The following is an 8,102-nucleotide window of genomic DNA, read 5'->3' as shown; positions in this document are numbered from 1 at the left end:
TAAAGCCTTTGACTGTGTGGATCACAATAGAATGTGGAAAATTCTTAAGAGATGGGAATACCAGACCACCTAACCTCCCTCCTGAGAAATCTGTATACAGGTCAGGAAGCAACAGTTAGAACTGGACATGGAACAATGGGCTGATGACAAATTGCGAAAGGAGTACATCAGACTGTATATTGTCACCCTGCTTATTTAACTTGTATGTAGAGTACATTATGTGAAATGCCAAGCTGAATGACGCACAAGTTAGAATCAAGATTGCTGGGAGAAATATAAATAATCTCAGATATGTAGATGGCATTACCCTTATGCCAGAAATCGAAAAGAAACTAAAAAGCCTCTTGATGAAAGTGAAAGAAGAGAGTGAAAACCTGTCTAGAAACTCTGTCTAGAAAAGAAATTCTGTCTAGAAACTCAACATTCCAGAAACTAGGTTGCCTACCTTACCACATCTACCTGTGGTCTCTCAGGACAGAAAGCTGGGACTGGAAATTGAGGCCTTCTGATGGCTGGCTGCACCTGTCCTCAGTCAGGCTCCTAGGAAGACCTGTATTTCCTCCCTCTCTTCACTATTACTGTCCTCTCTCCAGGTCCTCATACTGACTTCCCATCTCCTAACAAGACCTGTCCTCTCATGCTAGAGCCTTAAATTCCCTGAGACCACCTTAGAGGATGTGAGGGCTGCCAACCTGTGGTCACGCATGGCTGACCCTAGGGGAGGGATTCTATAAAAGTGGTATAGTGTGAGTGGTTCCTTTAGTCCTCATGGTCCAATACTTGACTCTTGGCATGACCTGGAGTTCCTCCTGAGGTTGACCCCTGAGTCCCAGCGCCTCACCACCTGAGATGCTCTAAAAGGAAATGTGTGGGGTGCATCATGCCCACGTTCCCAAATTTGTCAGTGTGAGGTGTAGATGGGCAGGGCTTTGTTCTAGGTGTAGTCCCTTTATTCTCATCTGGAGTCACTAGTTTTCCACTCTGTACTGAAGTGAGGCTTCTCCCAGTAGACCAAGGCTCTCACCTCCCTGAGACCTCTCCAGCAGAAAGAGAAGCACTTCAGCCTGAAAGCTTTCTCGTGTGTCTCATAAGGCTGACATCAGGGGTGGGCCTCCACAGTCTCCCCTGTTCTGGGCTGAGTGGTCCTCTTGCTCCTCATTCTGGGACCTCATCCTCACTCCTGACCAGACCCAGACAGCAGCCTCTGCTCACCTGAGGCTGTGCTCTTCAGAACAAAGGCATTACTTTCTTGGAAGTTCTGGATTGGAAGACAGGATGAACCAGATGTGTGCAAAGCTATTGGGGCCCTCTGAGGAGGAGAACATTCTAGGGCTCCACTCTCTTCTGGAGTCAGTGGCCTCCCAGTCTTAGATCAGGTTTCTTACCCTGACTTCCGGTAGCATATGGGAATCCACCCTCTCTACTGGCTGAATCAGCTGGCCTGTGGCCAAGGCTTTTGCCTTCTTGAGACAACAGACTGGGAGTTAAGAGAGCAACTACCTGGCTACCCTTGCCTATTCCTCTGTGCCATCCCCCTTGTTATGGGGGGCGTCCACTCATCAGAACCCAGTGTCCTCACTGTAAATCTTATGAAGGCTTGTTAGGATCTCCTACTTGGGCAGAATTGGAGCTGCTGCTGCAAGACCAAGGCGCTCAAGTCCCTGAGAACCCCTACACCCTTGCCCTGCAGGAAAGGAAGGCGCACCTCAGACAGACTGCTCTCCCCATGGCCACACAAGGCAAGAAGCAGGATATAGTCTGTGGGACCCCTAGTGTTCTAAAATCTTCCCCTTGATAACTATTTGAGGCTGGGACTCTTCCATCCATTGACCTGAGGACACAGTGCTTAAGCTAAGGCTTTTATATCCCTGAGAATCAGGAAGGACAAATGAGGGCATATTGATCTTTTCAGGGTATCTGACATTGCATGTGTTTATGACCACCTTGTCCCTGAGTAGTTTTGTCTTCTTTCATACCATTCATTTATCAGCATTTTTTAAAGTTTATTCCAAAACAGTTCTTTGGGACCGGGCCCCATGTATCCAACAAGACACATTTTTTTGAGTGTTTGGAGGAAAACTGAATGAAAAGACGATGTCTGGCTTAGGCTGGGAGAAGTGGCACATTGTGGGCTCTGCACAAATCCAGATCAGGGGACTAGTCCCAGGAAGGTCACTTCATCAGTTTGTGAACTTGAGAAATTGGCAAGTTATCCATCCATAAATGGAGTCTGCTCAATCCGATCCTGCATGAATGCTGGAATGCGTGTACTACATATAAAGCAGTGGCATACTGATGAAGAAGTATTGGTTTGTAATAAGTGAAAGTTATGATTACTATCGGAGAAGGTGATGGCACCCCACTCCAGTACTCTTGCCTGGAAAATCCCATGGAAGGAGGAGCCTGGTAGGCTGTAGTCCATGGGGTCGCTACAAATCGGACACAACTGAGCGACTTCACTTTCACGTTTCACTTTCATGCATTGGAGAAGGAAATGGCAACCCACTCCAGTGTTCTTGCTTGGAGAATCCCAGGGATGGGGGAGCCTGGTGGGCTGCCGTCTATGGGGTCGCACAGACTCAGACATGATGGAGGCGACTTAGCAGCAGCAGCAGCAGCATGATTACTATGAACCCCTCATATACCACCTTCCCAACTGAGTTTATTTTTAATCCAGGAGAGAGCAGAGAATATGCAGTGAATTAGGACAAAAGAAACAAATATTCTTAAATGAGCTAAATAAGTCAGAGTATTTTTTATTTTTATAAAAGAAAGCTTAAAGGAAATAAGGTAATCCACAAGTTACAGACATTTACTCTATTCTTTTCTCCATTTTCTTTTTGTTTCTCAATAGTTTCTGTGGTCTTCTTTCACACTAGCATGAAAATCACTCTTGCAGTGCTATGTTACCTATTTGCAGATCAGAAAGACAATATAGATGGCTCCTGAATTTATTTTATATCTACCAAAACTGTACCTTTAAAACTTTTAAAACAGTAGTGAATATAACAGCAGTATCATTACCAAATTAGTACTCTGAAGGAGAACAACCTCTTGGAAGTAAAAATATTTGAAAAAAAAGAGAAACAAATAAAATGTAGAAGTTACTCGCGTGAAACAAAAGAGAAATGCGATTGAAATAAATGTGATCTACCCCCTACTACCAGGAGCTCTTTAGAAGCTTGACTGCTCTTCAAGAAACATTCTCTTCTAATGTCATGTTATCTTGTTTGCATTGTGAACAATATATTCAGTACTTTCAGAGTGTGTTACAAATACTCAAACTTTTAAAACATTAAAACGGCTAGAAACTATGATTTATATGATTCATACATTTGAATTCTGAAGCACAATAAACCTTATCAAAAGTAAGAACATTTGAAAATACTAAACAGCTCCTTCACCTCTTTACCTCTCTAATTTAAACCATCATTCATTAGGTATTTCTCATATGAATACAAGAAAACAGATGTATATTTTGTTAAACAAACTAGATCTAAACTCGCTTACCATTTAAAACTGTAAGAAGATATGGGTTTTATTCCCTCCACCCCTACTACTCTGCACTATTCAGGAACTTGACTGCTCTCTTCCAACACAAAGGGAACAAAGTGCCCCGGCCCCTCCCTAGATGTGGGAGGAGCTGCGGGACTTGGCCCTGGAAAGGGCCCTCATTTATAATCCTCTGAGGCACTAGCCTCAGACATGGGTGGAGCCCTGGCCTCACCTCTCAGCCCTGCTCTCTCCGCCTGGTCTCTCAGAGCCTCATCATAGAGGTCTGGGAAGGAACTAGGGACCCTACCATGGAACTTGGCTAGAACCTCCAGTACCTTCATCTTACTGGTCTCAGCACAAGCTCTCGGACACCACAGGAACTCATAGCGCGGAGGATCACTATTGGGCACCTGGCGGTAGTTCAGGTACTCCTTCTGCACCAGATCTTTGGTGATGAGCCTTCTGGGCTCCCCAAAGATCCAGTGCCTCCTCCCAGCATAGATCCCCAACATACTGAGGAATTCCCAGATCTCCTCCTCGGTGGCGCAGTTACCATTTATGAAGATGACCCCCAGGAGCACCATGAGGAGACCGGAATTGGGTAGCCCCCCCCTCACCACTCGGACAATCGTTTCCCCCGAGGTTGAGCTTGCTGATGAGGGTGTAGATGTTCCTGCTACGGTCGACTTCCTTCATCTCCAGGCCAAAGACCAGCTCCACGTGCTCACAGGCTGTACTGAGGATCTCAGGGAAGTGCTGCCTGTACTTCCTGCTGACGATTTTCATCAGGGTATTCTGCGTGATGGGCTCCTTCTTGGTGTACTTCTCCAGCAGGAACTCCACCAGTATCCTGGCCTTCCTGGCCAGAGGATCTTTGCGAGTGCTCTGAGTGGCAGGAGCTGCCTGGGAGGCACCTGCACTTTCCTCCTCTGGGCCCTGGGCACCTTCATCAGATCCTGCACAGGAAGGCCCTGCATCAGGAGAGCTAGGGGCCATGGCTCCCTCAAGCTCCTGGTGATCGCCAGCAGCAGGGGAGCTCGGGGGAGAACCCTGAGGGGCAGAAGAGGGGGAGGAGGGGCACTCCTCCTTTGGGGCTGCAGCAGCACTGGCCTGGGCCTCCTGAGTGTTCCCCCGGACCTGGTGGCATTTCCCACGGGCATGGAACTTGTTCTTGTGCCTCCGAGGCATGCTGACAGCAGGTCAGGGACCACAGGTGGGAGTGCGGTCAGGAAAGCAGGCAAGGAGGGCACCTGGAGGAAGGACAAGGACATGCTCTGAGAACCTTCAGTGAGGAGAGTCCTCCCTGGCTTGAATGGAAGCCGCCTCTGAAGGGTCCTCGAGGCCAGTGCTCTAGGACCCACAGGGCTCCTGTTCTCCTGGTCAGCATGTCCCCTGAGACCGCTGAATAGCAAGGGAGAGTGAGCCCTGGGCCCAGCAGACAGTCCTGCCTGGGCGTTAGAAAACGGGGTGGGGGGCACAGTGGGGGCTGTCAGGGGAGGCAGGTCCTCTCAGCTGAGATTAAGAGTCAGGATGAAAACTGGTGCGAGACACCCCCATATCCAATGCCCCGTGTCCTGCACCCGTCTGTTTCCCTCTCCTATCTGAAATTGACGCTGCCACCTTCCCTGTCACCCCAGACGAGGAGAGGAGGGTGTACTCAGCCTCCCATGGAGGGTCCCAGGACCTTCCCTTCTGTTGTCTGGTGGCTGCCCCTTCACAACCAGGCTCCAAACTCCCCTTTCAGACCGCCGCCCCCCTTCCCGATGTTTGGCTGGGAGGAAGTCCTGAGCACAGGGGAGGGTCCTGAGTCGTCCGTTTGTCAGGGAGGATGGTCCTGACTCTTCCCGAACCCTGATATTCTCCCTCTACTGACCAGCTTCCAGCCCCTCAGAACCAAGTCCCCTCTCCCTCGAGTGTCCCATGTCCTAATTCGCAGTGAGGGAGCCCCTCAGCCTTTAGATCTTTCTGGCGGCTGCCCAGATGATCCGCAGCCAAATCGCGGTGGGTGGGGGTTTACACATGGCTGCCGTTCTGCTGCATGGAGAGCCTCAGTCCCCCCCAGGGTCCCTCCTTCACTCCACAGGGCTCGTGGCTCTCCCTCTACTGAGCGGAACTGGGGTCCAGCAGAGCCTGACTGAGGCATTCTTTCCCGACAACCCCTAGTGGTTAGTGGACGGTCTTGGGGCCTAAGAGCTAGGCTGGATCCTCTGGTCTGAGTGCAGGGCTAGGGTGGCCAGAGGCTGTGCGGCCCACTCTTTTCAGATAGAAAAGGGATTCCGGGTGCAGAGACGTGTCCCTGCACTCGTAACTCACGTCACATCTGATCTTGACACCCGATGACACTTGGGACTGCTCCCTCTGGCCACCGTCAATGGCAGCTCTCAGAGATAGCGGCACTGTCAAGGATGGCGTTGCTCTCCCAGCGTGCTTAAGAGGACGTCACTTCCTGTCATGCGCATCTGGGCTCCAGGGGGGCAGCAGGGGCGGGAGCTGGACAGGCGGGTTTCTGGGGGAGCGTCTCCTGGGATTGGCACGTGCACTTTGCCTTGACTCTTAAGGGGTCCTGGGACGTCCCTGTCCTGAACTGTCAGCTGGCTCACCCCATGCCGCTCACTTGCGTCAGCACCCGCAGCAGGAAGAATTGGGGAGCCCACGCCTAACAGCCGTCCTGGAGCCCATGAGACCGACAGCGAGGGCTCTCTGGGCTCCCTCTTCTGGAGTAAGCGATGCTCTGTCGTTCTCCATGCCTTTCCTTAACCCCTGTAGATGCTGGGCTACGTCCCATCTGCTGACCCGAGGCCAAGGCCTCATATCGAAAATGTGAACACCCGAGTTTCATGGTATGAATTGCGCATACGTCTCATCTCACCATTTCTACCCAAGGCTTCCTGGACATGGCTGCTATAGGTAAGATGAGCTGAGAGGGAAGGATGGGAGACTGTCTTCTGAGGTGTGGAACACCTCACATCTCACTCAGAAACTTCATTTATATTGGCTACTGACAGGGCCTGGAAATCCTTCCCTTTCTGGCATAAGTCCACCCCTGTCCCCAGCCGTGCTCATACCATTCCAGAAGAGTAAGTGAAGGGGCTCCTTATCCTGACAGTTCTCACTGTGGGCTCTCAGTCGACTGCAGGGTCATTGCTCAAAAGTTCTGAGATGAAGTTCTGTCGTTTTGTACAATTTCTGTGATACTAACTTTTCTCTTTTAGTCCCTGCGTGATAGTCTATTAAGGTGATCATTTCAAAAGGCCAGTTCTCATCCACTAGCATTCCCTGGTGGCTCAGACAGTAAAGAATCTGCCTGTGGTGTGGGAGACCTGGGTTCAATCCGGGGGTTGGGAAGACCCCCTGGAGGAGGGCACGGCAACGCACTGTAGTATTCTTGTCTGGAGTTTCCCCTTGGACAGAGGAGCCTGGTGGGCTACAGTCCATGGGGTCGCAAAGAGTCGGACACAACTCAGTGACTAAGCACACACACAACAAACTTTGTGCTGGTTATTTCATGATCTGGGCTGTACTGCCACACCAAGCCAAACTTTGGTGCCCCTTGGTCCTGGCATGGGCCCTCGGAGGTGCTGCCTCAGATTCCTTGAGTGAAGCAGTGGAGATTCATGATCCCAGGGCTCAAGTTTAAAGCCTTTTGCAGCTGATCCTGCTGTCTGCTTCTCTTGCAGGCTGCACATCTGTGCCAGTCTCTTAAGTACTTCCCCACCTGGGCACACTTAGGGTCAAGTTCCGTGGAGACTGACTATCCATCAGGGATTATTTACTTTTATGTTTTCACTTTTGTTAATAGTTTTCTTTATTCCTTCCATAAGATTTCCGTGGTTACTTCTGGGTACAAAAAACAGGAGACTGTGTTTCATTGTGGTTTCAGCTACTCGGAATGTGGTACTAACTCTGTAAAGGAGTTACAGAAAATTGACAGTCTTACAATGTCTGTTCATCATGAATATACATAACATACTTTTCTGTTTGAGCCTTCTTTTTCCTAAGACTCTCAGGAAATTCTTCTTGTTGCCTCCATGAAGACTGTATACATTTTTCTGGTTTCTTTGTAGGTAAATTTTTTCTATGGTTGCTTTTGTTTATGGTGTATTTTCTGTTACTTGGTGTAAGTAACTTTTGATTCTTCCAGACCAACTGGATGATTTTGCTACTGTGATTGTTTTTTTTTATTCCAGATTTTGAAGTTCCTTATATGTTTGAATATTTCCTATCCTGTTCTCTATGATTTTTGAGAATCAAATTGTTACTGTGTTCTTTTGCTTTTCATTACTTTTGACTCTTATTCATTTGGCATTGTTGTATATAACTCTAGTGGCTATGTGTGATTCTCCAGATTTTTTTTCTACTTTTTAAATTCATAGATTTTTTTAACAATTATTTTTAATTAGAAGATAATTAAATGATGTGTCAGGTTCTCTTGTATGAAGCAGCTATTAGTATACATATATCCCCTCCCTCATGAACCTCCCTCCCACCCCCGACCTCACCACTCGAGGTCGTCACAGAGCTGATCCTGTGTCACCCAGCAACTTCCCCACATGCCTGTTGTCCACATGGTAGTGCACATTTGTCCATGCCACTCTCTCAATTCGTCT

The 8,102-nt window shown here is 48.8% G+C and overlaps 1 pseudogene; it reads right to left on the bottom strand.

Moving 5' to 3' along the window:
- Positions 1-3,671: 3,671 nt before the first annotated feature.
- Positions 3,672-4,683, bottom strand: LOC138930664 (melanoma-associated antigen B4-like; annotated as a pseudogene).
- Positions 4,684-8,102: the final 3,419 nt, after the last annotated feature.

The sequence above is a fragment of the Ovis canadensis genome, chromosome X (assembly GCF_042477335.2).
Source record: "Ovis canadensis isolate MfBH-ARS-UI-01 breed Bighorn chromosome X, ARS-UI_OviCan_v2, whole genome shotgun sequence".
Classification (NCBI taxonomy): Eukaryota; Metazoa; Chordata; class Mammalia; order Artiodactyla; family Bovidae; genus Ovis; species Ovis canadensis.
This window is presented reverse-complemented; position numbering and strand designations above follow the sequence as displayed.